The sequence below is a fragment of the Prionailurus bengalensis genome, chromosome B1 (assembly GCF_016509475.1).
Source record: "Prionailurus bengalensis isolate Pbe53 chromosome B1, Fcat_Pben_1.1_paternal_pri, whole genome shotgun sequence".
Lineage (NCBI taxonomy): Eukaryota > Metazoa > Chordata > Mammalia > Carnivora > Felidae > Prionailurus > Prionailurus bengalensis.
The window spans coordinates 204,602,194-204,616,139 of record NC_057344.1 but is presented as its reverse complement, the minus strand read 5'-3'; the positions used below and the strand labels follow the sequence as shown (position 1 = coordinate 204,616,139).

The window sequence follows — 13,946 nt, the reverse complement described above, 5'->3', positions numbered from 1 at the left end:
TGAATTGCCTGGCCCAAGGATATTTGCGCTTTGGCTTCCATAGCTGTTTCCAAATTTTGCTCCTTAGAAGTTACACCAACTTATGCTCCCACTAGCGGTTATGTTTCCCCCAAATAAAGTGTTCCCACATAACTAACTTACACAGTTACTGTAAGGTACCTGGTACCTAGCAGGCTGTCAGTAAATGGCTGTTACATATTACTCATGTAATTATGAACCTTTGTTTCTGAGCTGTATTACCAGAAATACCGTAAGCCTAGCAACTGTTTCAGGAGGTTGGGAAAGAGAAGTTATACAACTGGCCATAGTACTTTGTGCCCCCTAGATATTGTCACCTGTATCAGAACAAATTAGCTCTGCATCCAGCCCCCAGAGGCTGATGTCATGATGGAACCCGCAGGCACGTGCAGGGTTGCACCAGGCCCCCGGCTGCCCGCAGGGACAGGACTCAGTAGGTATCTATTCCTTGTGTGCCTACACGGTGCCCTGCAGTGGCAGCTTTTGCAGTCTGCACGGGGAAGAGAAGGCCATCACTTGAGGGGGGCCTTTAGAATACCCTGTCCTGAGCACTTTGTTTGCTCTTCCCTTCCCTTACTCTGAAAGGCTCAATGTAAATTTGCCTTATGGATGGACTTAGAATGACTTGTATCTACAATTACGGTTCCTCTCATCTGCTTGCTCTTGCTTGAAATTCCCTGCAGGGGAGATGGAGCAGTGTAGGGTTGTGAAGGAGCCCGTCTTCAGCTGGGAGGTGTGGGTTTACTGCTGGTTAACTGAGAGTGATTGAGCAGTAGGTGAAAAAGTCACTTTACTGCTCTGAGCCTCAGTATTCTCCATCACAAAATGAAGCAGTTTTAACATGCAAAGGAGAGGGGCACCTAGTTGGCTCATTCAGTGAAGCATCTGACTTTGGCTAAGGTCATGGTCTCACGGTTCGTGAGTTCGAGCCCCACATCGGGCTATGTGCTGACAGCTCAGAACCTGGCGTCTGCTTCTGATTCTGTCTCCCTCTCTGCCCCTCCCCCCTCACACTCTGTCTCTCTCTCTCTGTCTCTCTCTCTCTCTCAAAAATAAATGAACATTAAAAAAAAAAAAGATACAAAGGAGAGAATGTTATTAAAACACTTTGAAAATGCAAATGCCATGTGAAAACATCCGTCCACACAAAAGCTGGTGCACGAATGTTCACAGCAGTGTAATTCTTAATAGCTAAAAGATAGGAACAACCCCAAACGTCTATGAACTGATAGATGATACACAAAATGTGGTATATCCATGCAGTGGAGCAGTATTTGGCAACAATAAAGAATGAAGTGTTGATACATGCTTCACATGGACGAACTTGGAAAACCTTATGCTAAGCCAAAGAGAAACGGGGAAGAGGACGGAGTACGAGTGGGGAGAGTGGGGAGAGCCTGCGAGAGACTGTGTGTGTGGGAGGTTTCTTCTTGGGTGTGGAACATGTTACAAAATTAGATTGTGATGAAGGTTGCAATCTCTGTGAATAAACGAGAAACTGCTGAACTGCACACTTTAATTGGGTGAATTTTATGGTATCTCAGGCCAACCGTAAACCTGCAAATGCTGCATTAGGAGCTCAGGCTCACTGCAGCGAGTCCGTGGTCGACTGTTGGTGTAGCACCGGGGATTAGGGAGATGGTGTCAGGATGCAGTGCCAGCTTTGCTGCTCAGAGCGTGTGGCCCTGGATCAAGTTGGTGAAGTTCTCTGAACTCCTTTTCCTTTCTGTAGGAGTAGTAACACTAACAGTCCCGTCTAACTAGAAAGCGTCGCGGGGCCGCAGGGAGAACTTGTGACTGCTTATGGTGCACAGGTGTGCTGTCCGTGTGCACTTTCCCTTTCTTTCCTCTTTTCCAGTGTATAGAGTAGCTCTAACAGATCTGTTTTAAAGTATATTTTATTTTTTCTTGGTGGATAATTTCCATTCGTATTGCCTTATAATGCATTAGGATGAAGTAGAATCCTCATAGACTAGGGAGAAGTGGACGCTAATAGTGAAGGGCACAGAAAAGCAATAGAGAGCCCTGTTTATTAACTGCTACCATTGTGTGTGTGTGTTTTTTTTTTAGTAAGTCAAAGCTCTGTGCAGAGATATTTGTGTCATGTACAGCTGTACATTTTTGCAGCTTAGCAAGGACTTCGTGGTTAAACATGCTTTCCAAGATTTAAGAATATTTTAGTTAACGGGCCAACCTCATTCCCAGATGATACCATTAATCAAGTTATTGTTGCATAGAGCTTCAGGCAGGCAGCGAGGATTAGAAATGGTGCTCGAGTCTCATGAAATGAGCTCCCTTTAGGCCTGTCTACTTCAGTAGGAAGGGATGTGACATTAATGCACTCATCTTTGGGGAACTAGTAACCCCACAATCCAGATACTCCCTATCTCAGTTTGTGTGGAGCATCATTTGCAGGGACTGAAGCACAATGTATTTTGACAGCATGAATATCAGGAATGACCTTGACTTAGAGAATCTGGAATATTTAATGTGCTCTGTTTTTGCCTAGGGTGTTAGACTGATTGTTTTAGAAACCAGGGAATTTCTTCAGGGAAAGGAAGCATTTCTTTTCTAACTTTTGGTCAAGCGATGAAAGTATGAATTTTCTTTGTCTCTAGTTGCTAAATGATAATAGCGTTTAGGAGACTTTTTAATTCACCGAAGGTTTTTTTTTTTTTTAAACGTTTATTTATTTTTGAGAGAGAGAGGAAGCACGCAAGTGGGGGAGAGGCAAAGAGAGGGAGACACAGAATATGAAGCAGGCTCCAGGCTCCGAGCTGTCAGCACAGAGCCCTACATGGGGCTTGAACCTGTGAACCATGAGATCATGACCTGAGCCGAAGTTGGATGCTCAACCGACTTAGCCCCCCAGGCGCCCCTTACTGAACTTTTTAAAAAGACTTCCATCTACCAGGATTTGTACTGAGCATTGAGGAATCGAAGATAACAAGAACAGAGGTCCCACTTGTAGGGCTCATGGCTCTGCAGGTCAGAGAAGAAGCCCATGAGGCTGCACAGGTGCTCCTGCTCGCGTCTTTGGGAGGGACACGAGATGGATGCCTGTTAGGGCTGTTGGAATCATTGAGATGTTTCATGCTGCTCACCCACAGTGACTTTTATCATTTGTATCTTATAAAAATAAAGCTAACAGTTCTTGAAAATCTAACAGTTCTGTTTTAAAGTATATTTTAATTTTTCTTGGTGGATAATTTCCATTTTTATTGCTTCATAATGCATTAGGATGAAGTAGAATCCTCATGAAAATAGTGCAGATTTTCATGACTACAACTATGGGAGATTGCCAGTACTTTTTTTTTTTGTTATTTGTACATTATTTCAGCTTTTGAGGCCATTGACCCCAGATTTCACTGTGCTGTGAAAAAAGCCATGACATCATCTTCATTCCCAGTAAAAATCAAGGCTGCGTGTCGTTTGCCAGTGAATTGCGTTTTGAGATGTGATGTACATACATTTTTTTTTTCCCTGGGAAAGGACATGTGGTTTGTGCTTTTAAACTCAGGTAGTCAGCACATTTTTAGCTATAGCTATAATCTAACTTTCAGAGTTGTTTTAAGGATTAGAAAAAATAAATAAATAAAGCATAGGGAGGGTTATGGATTGCTGAATGTGTGAAGTTTATTCTTTTTCTAAGTTCTTAGAAGTTGGTCACTTAAAGTGTTTAAGTCTACCTTTCTCTAAAAGTAGCTCTTTAGGGAAGCCAGTAGTTTTCAAGTATTATCTTTTCATTATGTGTGTTTAAAATTTCATTATGATTTTTGCTTTGGCCCATTAGTTGTTTATAAGTGTGCTTTTAAATTTTGAAATATATATGTTTATGTATACATACGTATACATATATATTTAATACACATGTAAAATTTTTTAAATTTCTATTATTGATATGTTTTCATTGGATTGTGACCAGAGAAATGGTTTGTATTTTTAATTTATTTTTGAGAGAGAGAGAGAGAGAGAGAGAGAGAGCAAGCGTGAGTGGGGGAGGGGTAGAGAGCGAGGGAGACAGAATCTTTAAAAAATTTTTTTTGTTAATGTTTATTTTTGAGAGAGAGAGACAGAGTGTGAGTGGGGAGGGACAGAGAGAGACGCAGACACAGCAGGCTCCAGGCTCTGAACTGTCAGCACAGAGCCCAACGTGGGGCTTGAACTCACAGACTACCAGATTGTGACCTGAGCCAAAGTCGGACACTTAACCAACTGAACCACCCAGATGCCCCAGGAGACACAGAATCTTAAGCGGGCACCAGGCTCTGAGCTGTCAGCATAGAGCCTGATGCGGGGCATGAACCCATGAACCGCGAGATCATGACCTGAGCCAAAATCAGAAACTCAACTGACTGAGCCACCCATGCAGCCCGGAATTTGAGATTTAAAAAATTTCTATCCAGAGGTGAGGTTAATATTTATGAATGTTTTTTGTATTCTAGAGAAGAACATATATTCTTGTATGTATGTGTGTAAGTAATCTCTATACTCAATGTGGGGTTCGAACTCACTATCCCGAGATCAACACACTTCCAACTGAGCCAGCCAGGTGCCCCAAGTGTATATTCTTTAATTGTTTTTAGAGAGCAGCGAGGTGCAAAGTTCTGTATATTTCTGGAGATAAACTTGTTGATTATTCTTATTTTCTATTTACTGTTTACTGATTTTTGACTTCTTTGCCTATTAATAATTGAGCAATGTTTTAGTTCCCCATTATGATGGTAGATTTGTCAGTTTCTCTCTGAGTTCCAGCAAATTTTGCTTCATATGTCTTGAGACTATTTTATTATTATTTTTAATCTTTCTCTTGAAATGAACTTTTTATCATTATGGAGTGGCTTTTTCTGTCTCAAGTAAATGCTTTTATTTTCCATGGTCTTTTTTTGGTTTCATATTAACACAGAAACTTCAGCTTTCTTTTGGTTGGTGTTTGCCTGGAATACCTATTTTCATCCATTTACTTGCAAACTTTTATGTTCTGTGCTTATGCTTTATTGATATATTTGTTTTTGCTTTATTTTTCCTTTGGTGGATACCATAACAAATTACCTAAAACTTGGTACCTTTAAACAACAGAGATTATTGTTTTGTAGTTCTGGAGGCCAGAAGTCCAAAATGAGTACCATGGAACTGACGTCAAGGTGATGGCAAGGCTGTAACTTCTCTGGAGTTTCTTAGAGGAGAATTTGCTCCTTGCCTCTTCCAGCATATGGCTGCCGGCTTTCGTTGGCTGTGGCCGCTTTGCTCCAGTTTCTGTGTCTCTGGTTCTGGTCCCACCACCCTCTTGTCTTATAAATCTGTAGTCACATTTCCTTCTGCAGTTCTTTTTATTGGCAATTGCATTTTGGTAATCCAGGATAATCTCATCATTCCAAATCTTTAATCACATCTCCACAGTCTTTGTCATGTAAAATAACATTTACAGGCTCCTGGGATGAGAACTAATGTCTTTGGTGACCATTATTCAGCCTACCACACTAATTGTAATTTCTGTCTCTTAACTGGCATAATTTAGTACGGTTACGTTTTTCGTGATTCTGATAAATTTGTATTTTTTCTATCATTTCACATTTTGTATTCTTTTTTAATTAACCAGGCAAGCCTCGATTCTAACTTTCTATTTTCATTTTTAAATGTTTGTTTATTTTTGGGAAAGAGAGAGAAAGAGAGGGAGAATCCTAAGTAGGTGCTGCACTGTCAGCACAGAGCACCACAGGCTCCATCCCACAAACCGTGAGATCGTGACCTGAGCCACAATCAAGAGTCAGACCCCTTATTATTTTTGAGAGAGAGAGAGAGAGACAGACAGAGAGAGAGAGCATGAATGGGGAAGGGGCAAAGAGAGAGGGAGACACAGAATCTGAAGCAGGCTCCAGGCTCTGAGCAGTCAGCATAGAGCCTGATGTGGGGCTTGAACTCATGAACCATGAAATCATGACCTGAGCTGAATCCAGACGCTTAACTGACTGAGCCACCCAGACACCCCCGCCCATGGCATTTCTGATTTGTTTTCCCTTGAGATCATTTTTTCTTTTTTAGAAGTTCCTTTTCTGCAGGTCTGTAGATGGTACTGTTGTTTTTATTTATCTGAAGTGACTATTTTCACACACATTCTTAAGAGATAGTTTTGCTTGTTATACAAATCCAGATTGCCGTTTATTTCCTTTTAGCATTTTGAAGATACTCTATTCCTCCGCTTTTGTTGTTTCTGTTACAAGCTTGCCAGTGTCTAATTGTTATTCTTTTGTAGATGATCTTTTTTTTTTTTTTTTGCCTTTGCTATTCTATAGATTCATTACTGTATGTATAAGATATGTATTTTTCTTTATTTTGCTTGGTATTTGGGGATTTGTGTCTTTTCAGTTAGGTAAAATTGTTACCCATTCTGTCCTTGGATATTATATTGATGCTTCACTATTCTTTTTGTTCTTGTTTAGTTTTTATTTCATAATCACAAACTTAAATCTAATCCAGCTAGACTTGGAGGTGGGTAAGGATAATAAGGGACCCATAGAACTGCAACAGAAGCGCAGAGATTATAGGATATTTCAAGCAGATGGGGGTGAGGGGGTGCTCTTCTGAGCTACAAGAGGAATGGTGTGGTAGTTAAGATAAAAGGTAAAACACAAGTCAAATTTATTAGATTTGTCCAGTCAGCAGTGGTGTTCTTGCTGGTCTTGCCATTTCTGGACCCAAAGTACTCCATGGCTTCTACAACACTCATGCCGTCTTTCACTTTGCTGGAGGCCATATGCTTGCCATCCAACCACTCAGTCTTGGCAGTGCAGATGAAAACTGGGAGCCGTTCATGTTGGGTCCATCATTTGCCATGGACGAGATGCCAGGACCTGTGTGCTTCAGGATGAAATTCTCATCATCAAATTTCTCCCCCTAGATGGACTGGCCACCAGTGCCATTATGTTGTGCGAAGTCACCACCCTGGCATAAAAATCCCAGAATAATCCTGTGAAAGCAGGAACCTTTATAACCAAATTCTTTATCCCCAGTGCTCAAAGCACAAAAGTTCTCTATTGTCTTTAAAACTTTGTCTGCAAACATCTTGAAGGAAATGTGGCCCAAGGGCTCATCATCCACAGTGATGTCCAAGAACACAGTGGGATTGATCATGGCTGGGCCACACGGGCAGGCTCTGGGGTGGCAGCATCTGCAGACTCTTTACTGTTATTGTCTCTGCCTGTAATTCCAGCAAATGTGTAGTGGACTGTCTCTTCTGACATAGTTTGTATCAACTTGTCTCCCCGTGCTGGTCTCTGGGGAATTTTTTCAATTCTGTCCTTTTTTTTTTTTTTTAAATGTTCATTTATTTTTGAGAGAGAGTGTGCACGAGCACAAGTGGGAGAGGGGCAGAGAGAGAGGGAGACACAGAATCTGAAGCAGGCTCCAGGTTCTGAGCTGTCAGCACAGAGCCTGAGATGGGGCTCGATACCCGTGTGAGATCATGACCTGAGCTGAAGTTGGAGGCTTAACTGACTGAGCCACCCAGGCGCCCCTCAAGTCTGTCTTTTAATTTACTAATTCCTCTTTATCTGTGTCAAAGCTGCTATTAATTCATTAGTTGATTTGTAAAGAATTTTTTTCGATATTCTATTTCTGGAAATTCTGTTTGGTTTCTTTTTCAGCTGCTCATTTTGATAGTCTCTGAAGCTTGTCCTATTTGTGGTTATTTTTTGAACATTTTGTACATAGTTGTTCTGTGTTCTGTATTAGTATCTGAAGTCTTTGAGGGCCTAAACGTATGGTTTATTGTTTCGGATGATGGTCACTCATGGAGATTGTTTTTGGGTTTGTTGAAGTTTTGACTAAGACCTTATATTTGGTTGACTTTAGCCTGGGGAAAACCTGGGGATCCACGTTGAGGATGTTTTTCCTGCGAGGACTGCATTTACTTCTGTCATGAGCCAGGGTCACTGCCCTCCTGAGACCATTCCACTCTCTTCAGAGTCATTAGCTCATTAGCTCCTTCTTTTGTTTGCCTTCAACAATGCTCATTTTTGGTATTTGACCTTTGGTAATGCTGCCCCTTGTGAGTGATTCCCATTTGGAGTTACTAGTTTCATTCTCATGGTTTGGGGCCTTTTTTGTTTGTTTGTTTGTTTAGCCCTTGGAGGTTTCATATGTTTCTTATGTGTGAATTGCATTTGATTTTATGGAATACCTTATTGAGTGGTAGGGCCTCTCAAATAATGGCCTTATTTGATCTCCAGGTGGTAGTTACTAGTAATGGAAATAGTGGTTGTGAATGTGGAATAGTGGTTTAAAACTTAGGAAAGCATATTCAGTATGAGGTGATTGTAAAATGCACACTTTTGAGGGTTAGTGTAGCGAGATGTGTTGGCGTTCCTGGTGTAGGAGGAGCTGGCGCTAGCTTGGCCAGCATGTGAGACTTTGGTAGTAAAGCCACGACTTTGCTCAGTTTTATCATCTGTAAAGTGACTGGATGACTTTTAAATTTCCTTCTGGTGCTAAAAATGTACTCTTCTAAGGTTTTGTCTCACTGCCCTTTTTCCCCCTTTTATTAATAAGCATTGTTTAAGGTCTGTGCTCCAAGTACTGTGTTGGGAATGTCAGAAGGTGAAGTGGTATAGTAGCTCCTGCCTTCAGTAAGCGTGCAGTCTCGCTTTTGTATTAAAGATTGACAGTACAGAGCAGTGACGCCCACTGTCAGGGAACTCTCAGCAGTGCTGAGTTCACTGATTTAATCTTAAACCAGGGAGGTAGATGATGCTGTCGTTCTCATTCTACAGATGAAAAAACTACAGCTTACATAGAGAGATGAAGAAACGTGCCCAGGGATGACCAGAGCTAGTACGTGGTGGACTGAGATCGGTATCCAGGTGGTCTGGTCCTGGGGTCTGCACTCTAGTGTGAATTCAGTGGGGTTTATAAATCAGTTAGCATTGAGAGGCAGATGGAATTTTGTTGACGACCCAAGCCAGGTTCTTTCTGTACCAGTTTTATCAGATGGATTTTGGAAATACAAACAGCATAGAGTACATTGAAGTTCACTTAAATTTGTTTAGTGAAACAGATGGTTAGTTGGCTTATCTTTAGTGCCTCGCCCAGCCTTGTTTTCAGAACCACACCCATCAGTTTCAGTAAGCCACACCAGAATGTTGGTTGAGGGATGGAGTTAAAGTGAGAAATCTCAGTTAATTAGTGCTACTGTGTGTTGATACAGATAGAATACGGTAGTTTTTTAGTTAAAATATAAAAAGATAAAGTAAGATGAGTTTATAATAGGATTAACTTTTAATTAAAATAATGTGTTTTAACATTTAGTTGGTTAAACCTGATGTTCTTGAAGTTCCAAAGTGAATTTTTGGCATATTACTTTTGTATTCCCATTAGAAACTAGATAATTAAAATAGTTCCTATTTATCGGGTATCCACTGTGTCAGACATTGTGCTAGATATTTTACATTTATTGTTTCTAATTGCCCCAACAACCTTGGGACATGTGACTTGAGGGTATTTCCTTATAGATGAGGCCACTGAGGTGCAGGTCAGGTGGTGTAGATGGGAGGAAGCGGTGGGGTGCTGTTGCCCCAGAGCTCGCCTGTGCGTCCCCTGGCCCTGTCGGGAGGGAACCACACTCATGTGTCTCTGTGGAGAGGCGATTATCGGCGATGAGATAACTGGAAAACATCATTCATGAAAATAAAGTCCAGATGGATTAAGGACACATGTTTATAATTATAGAGACTGTGGGGAAAGCACGATAGCATGTTTATCAGAGATGATTCCTGAAAACCGTCTCGGAACATTCGTGGGACTTGCGTCTGTGAAGGAATGAGGAGTGTCTCTTAAAGAGAAGAGTTCAGAGGGAGAAGTTTGCAGACCTCAGTATACAAAATATTAAAATATTCATTGAAAAATAAAATTATAGAAAGTAATAGTCTGGGGAATCAAATATGACAAAAAGTCAGTAGGTATACTGTTTTGTTTTTTTTTTTTTTTTAATTTGTAGGAGTAACTACATCAGGAGTTGAGAGGTAGGTGGACAAAGAAATTAATAGACCCTGTGGGAAATTGGAGACGTAAACAAACACAGGGAAGACATTCATCCTCAAGTAGAGGTCAGAGGAATGACAAAGCAGCCACTTCCGATCTACGATCTACCGGAGCGGGGAAATCTCAGTGATCCCTCTGTTTCCTTTTCAGAGTCTGTGAGTCAAAAAGGAAGTAAAACTTAAAAAAAAAAATTTTTTTTTTTACATTTTTATTTATTTTTGAGAGACGAGAGAGAGCACAAGTGGGGGAGGGGCAGAGAGAGAAAGAGACACGGAACCTGAAGCAGGCTCCAGGCTCCCAGCTGTCAGCACAGAGCCCGACGTGGGGCTTGAACCCACAAACTGTGAGATCATGACCTGAGCTGAGGTCTGACGCTTAACTGACTGAGCCACCCAGGCGCCCCTGGAAGTAAAACTTTGTATTTAATCCTAACCCATTTGGGGGGTTTCTTTTACTGTACACTTTCCATTGTCAGGTTTACCCTTCAAGCAGTTGTTTTAGAGACACAGTTTTCTGCTATTTCATTTGGCAACTGCATTTGAGCTCCCACCCCCAAAACTAGCAGTTTTTGAAGGGGTCACATTTTCTGGGATGTTTATTTAAAAACCTTTTTTTAAAAGAGGTTAGAGTGGGAGAGAGACAAAGCATAAGAGTCTCTTAAAAATGGAGAACAAACTGAGGGTTGATGGGGGGTGGGGGGGGTAGGTGATGGGTATTGAAGAAGGCATCTTTTGGGATGAGCACTGGGTGTTGTATGGGAACCAATTTGACAATAAATTTCATATATTAAAAAAAATTAAAAATAAAAAAACTTTTTTTTTTAAACATTTATTTACTTTTTGAGAGACAGAGACATAGTGTGAACGAGAGAGGGACAGAGAAAGAGGGAGTCACAGATTCCAAAGCAGGCTCCAGGCTCCGGGCTGTCAGCACAGAGCTCCGAGGTGAACTGCGAGATCATGACCTGAACCGAAGCCGGACATTTAACCAACTGAAACACCCAGGCACCCCTCTGGGATGTTTATTTTATTTGCCATGTTACAATTATTTTGAGAGTACTTTGCATTAAAAAAAAAATTTAATGTTTATTTGTTTGTGAGAGAGTGTGAGTAGGGGAGGAGCAGAGAAAGAGGGAGACAGCATCCGAAGCAGGCTCCAGGCTCTGAGCTGTTGGCACAAACAGCTGCTTGTGCCAACAGCTCAGAGCCTGATGTGGGGCTCAAACTCATGAACTGAGAGATCATGACCTGAGCTGAAGTTGGACACTTAACCGACTGAGCCATCCAGGTGCCCCAAGAGTGCCTTGCATTTTTACTGGCTTGTTAAAATAGGCTGTAGTTTTTCAGAAGGGTTCTGAACTGTTGTGTGGAAATAATTTTGAAGTATAGTATGCCATGCTTTGGGGACCTGAATAGAATTGCCTCCCCTAAGTAAACAGAACATTGCTATTCATTTGAAGCTTGGATCTGAACACTTTGGTGGGTTGTTTCTATTTTATATAACCACAAGAAGAACAGGCTGTGAAACCAAGGCTCAAGATTTTCCTAGACACAGTATAAAATACTTGGGAAAGAATGAATTATTTGCTCATTTCAAAGCTGGGTTGTTTAGGTTAAAAGTGCTAGTATTATTCAGGTATTAAATGAAATGGGATGAATGAAAGGGATAAACTTTGTTTTCTCCTTTGAAAAGAGCAATTGGCTTCTGCTGGGCTTAAACAGGATCTCCTATGGGGATATACTATTAATGTTCACCCTGTATCTTGCATTTCTTCTACAGTTCCAATGGCCACTTAACATGTCTGGGTAAAATCAACAGTAAGTGGTTTCCAGAATGTGACTCTTTTCGACTGTCCTCCAAGTTGTTTTTTCCCTTGAATTAAAAAGGTTTTATTTCTAAAATTTTAATCAATAGCCACATGATTTTAAGGTTTCATTCATTCATTCATTAAAGTAGGCTCTACACCCATCGTGGGGCTTGAACTCACAACCCTGAGATCAAGAGTCACGGATGTGCCCTACCAACCGAGCCAGCCAGGTGCCCATGATTTTAAGGTTTTAAAAGCACCTATGCAGGGGTGCCTGGGTGGCTCAGTCGGTTAAGCGTCCGACTTCAGCTCAGGTCACGATCTCGCGGTCCGTGAGTTCGAGCCCCGCGTCGGGCTCTGGGCTGATGGCTCAGAGCCTGTAGCCTGCTTCCGATTCTGTGTCTCACTCTGTCTCTGCCCCTCCCCCGTTCATGCTCTGTCTCTCTCTGTCTCAAAAATAAATAAACGTTAAAAAAAATAAATAAAAGCACCTATGCATATACAGATATTAAATAGTTCTTGTTTTTAGCCATTTTGTTTTCATTTTTAACCCAAAGGGGTATGCAAAGATTACAGGGTTTCCTTCAATCCCAACATATTTAGTGCTTTTTAAAATAAGGGGTTTATATTTGAGAGCTGTTGACATTCATATACGTACATAAATGATTCTAGAGAATTTTAACTCTAATTTAAAGGTTGATTTGTTCAGTATTTATTAGTATTAAGTATGTTTTATTATATTTGAGGGTTTTGAAAACTGGCAATTTTATTAATCAAAATATTCAGTTAACTAGATCTTTCTGTTTAATAGCTACATCTGTCTACTCAGTAACTTTAGGGAGTTCCTCTGGTATTCATTCCTCTGAAAGTCTGGATCTGGCTTGGTGGGTGAGATATGAACAATGATGCCGTCTGTGACCGAGGGTCGGTGTTTTCAGGCACCAGCTGTCATGATTACACTGGCAGGTGCACGGGACTGCATCAAACAGACATCGTGTTGAGCATGTCATGTTCACTCAACAATTGTGCGAGGTGGATATTATTATTGACCCCCTTCTAACCATAAAAAAACTGAGATACAAATAGTGAGCTTGCCCAGGATACCCTCTTGGTAGTATCTGGGCTGGAGTTTGAACCCTGGCGACAGTCCTCCCTTCTTCCCATTAAGCGTCGCTGTCCTCTCCACAGCTGTGGGACCTGAGGGTTGTCCACTCACAGTCTTTCTTACCATATACTGCCTCCCTTAGAATATTGATTCCAGGCAGATTCCAGGTGGAGAACAGAGCTGTGGGATCACACAGAGCTAGCCGAGCAAACAGCCTGTTCTTATTTCAGCCAACAGATACTAGGGGTTGTGGAGTGAAGGAGCGGATGACAGAACCTCTGTCTAGCCATGTTGGCCTCTGTCACTGTTGTGTACTTGTCACAGCTGCAGTGATATTTTGTGCACGCCGTTTGAATAACTTTGAAGTGTTGCCCGTGTCTTACATACTGCTCTTAAGATCATTTTTATGACTAAATACTTCTCCGTCCTACTCCTCTGTAACTATTAAACTCTTCCCCCTGATACCGATTAATGTACTTTTTGGGGGAAACATTCTCATGCTAGTGTTGTTAGACGGTCCTTCCTAATGTGTTTAACTAGGTTGCAGAGTGGGTTTTTTCTTCCTCATCACATCTGTATAGAATTTTGTATACTTACACGTGTCTGGCCAACCTGTGCCTCCTATCTTGCTCGGCTGGATCTTATGCAGTGTTTATGAGCCTCACTGTATTACCATGCACACTTAGTTGTGAGGTCTGGAATTCTTTCTTATTTTCCGGCCTCTGGGAGTTACACTTGCTTGAATCTTCAAATCTAGTCAGCTAGAGACACATAGAGCTCCTGGCCTTGCTTTGTATACCGACTTTGGGAATTGACGTAATTCTTGGAAATGTAAAACCCAGGCACCTCAAAACACAAAACCCAATTTGATATACAGATTGTCCACTTGCTGTCCTTGTGAGTGGCAGGCGGAGATTTGGAGCCTGTTTAGTTAGCTGCTTGCGTCCCCGGAGTCTCTTGAGTCATATGTCAGTTGTGATT

At 41.4% G+C, this 13,946-nt stretch overlaps 1 protein-coding gene and 1 pseudogene across 12 annotated transcripts in view; one reads left to right on the top strand and one right to left on the bottom strand.

The window, feature by feature from the left end:
* ADD1 (adducin 1) overlaps positions 1–13,946 on the top strand; it is an 87,299-nt gene that overhangs the window by 13,135 nt on the left and 60,218 nt on the right. The window lies entirely within an intron of this gene.
* Positions 6,291–7,326, bottom strand: LOC122479112 (annotated as a pseudogene).